This window comes from Lactuca saligna, chromosome 5 (genome assembly GCF_052625555.1).
Source record: "Lactuca saligna cultivar CGN05327 chromosome 5, ASM5262555v1, whole genome shotgun sequence".
NCBI lineage: Eukaryota > Viridiplantae > Streptophyta > Magnoliopsida > Asterales > Asteraceae > Lactuca > Lactuca saligna.
The window spans coordinates 312462298-312464123 of record NC_136421.1 but is presented as its reverse complement, the minus strand read 5'-3'; the positions used below and the strand labels follow the sequence as shown (position 1 = coordinate 312464123).

Genomic DNA, 1826 nt, shown 5'->3' with positions numbered 1-1826 from the left:
GTAGCCAATAACAATTAATCTATCATAAATACAAATAACCATAGGAGTGAATTGGTTGAACCTAAATAGAAACATCTTTATCAAATTTGGTGAATTAGTTGTTTGCTTTAGATTTTTAGTTAATTAAGTGTGCTTAAGTTTCTAGTCTTGCGAAACTAGAAGAAAACCCTTTTACTTTCATTAATTGTTTTAGTTAAAATTAGTTATTAGTTTAATTTTCCGTTCCCTGAGTTCGACACCTTACTTACTAAACTATACCACTAAAAGACAGGTTCACTGCCTTTGTGTGCTAAATTTATTAATAAAAAGTAGGGATAAAACAAGTGTATTTTACACACATCAAGTTTTTGGCGCCGTTGCCGGGGAACGGTTCTAAATAATTAATCTAATTCCTAATTTTTTCGATCCTTTGTGTGAGTTTACTTGCATAGAGTTCATTTATTGCAATTTAGTATTTAGTAATTAGGTTTTAGCATCTGTTTTAGTTTTAATATTAAGTTTAAATTTTTTCAAAATCACACTGATACTCGCCGAGTTCAGTCGCACCTACTCAGCGAGTACCAACTTATTTAGTAGTTAATTTTCGATTTTTTTAGTACATTTTTTTGTTCTTTTTACGTTTTTATTCTATTTATTTCAGGACTTTCATGACCAGAGGATCAAACACCCCACTGGTACCCCCGTTTGAAGATCCCGAATCCGCATTGAAAAGGAACAAAGGAAAGGACGTGGAGAGCTCAAGTACACCAAAGAAGTCACCTTTGTCCAATTTGAAGACTGTTTTTGGGAAAAAGAAGAGCATCAAATCAGGAGCATCCAGTGCCTCTTTGATAATCGAAGATCCAATTCAAGAAGATATCGAGTACGAGACCGAGGAAGAAGAGGAGCCTACATACGAGCACGAAACCAAGTCCGAGGAAGAGTTAGCTTTCACAATGGCTAACATTGATGAAATCCCCATGGGAGAATGGAAGAAGAGGATGCGCGACGACACTGGCCCGGGACTTGTGCAGCCCGCAATTCCCACGACTGCTACCTTTGAGCTAAAGGGTCATATCCTAGCTTCACTTAAGGAAATACCTTTTTATGGAAAAGATCATGAAGATGCCTACAAGCATTTGGATGAAGTCAATGATGTAGCTGATTACTTCAATATTTCAAATGTGCCCCGCGAGACTCAACTACTTCGTATGCTTCCGGTAACATTCAAAGGTGCTACAAAAGACTGGCTCAAGTCACTTCCCCCCGGATCAGTCACCACTTGGGCCAAGATGAAGGAAGAATTCATTGATCACTTTTTCCCACCTTCCAAGATAGCCAAGTTGAAGAAGGCCATTGCTAACTTTGAACAACAAGCTGGAGAGTCGCTATATGAAGCATGGGAGAGGTACAAGAGCTTACTAAGAAACTGCCCATACCATGACCTAAACAGCCAACAGGAAGTCTCCATCTTCTATGATGGAGTTAATGTCACAACCAGGCAGTTACTAGACTCGCAAGGCCTGCTCACAAAGAATCCGCCCCCAGTGATCAAAGAATTGATTGAAGAATTCTCAAAACACTCTAGAGAATACCACAACCCTAGACATGATGTCACTAGGGGAGCCGCTTATGCTGCTACTGAAGACTTATCCGCGGTCATGGCTATGCTAAAAAACATGGATAGGAGAATGGATAAAATGGATCAAACGATCCATGCTATTCAGGTGGGTTGTGAAAACTGCAATGGGCCTCACCTCACTAGAGACTGCGATTTAGATGAGAATGGCAACAAGAAGGTGCAAGTGTGTTACTCAAGTGGAGACCGATATGATGAAGACTGGTGA

At 39.6% G+C, this 1826-nt stretch overlaps 1 non-coding gene across 1 annotated transcript; it reads right to left on the bottom strand.

The window, feature by feature from the left end:
* Positions 1–1319: 1319 nt before the first annotated feature.
* LOC144999092 (small nucleolar RNA R71) lies at positions 1320–1426 on the bottom strand. The gene has a single exon (XR_013660617.1). It is a non-coding gene; the product is annotated as a small nucleolar RNA R71 (small nucleolar RNA).
* Between the last annotated feature and the right edge of the window lie 400 nt (positions 1427–1826).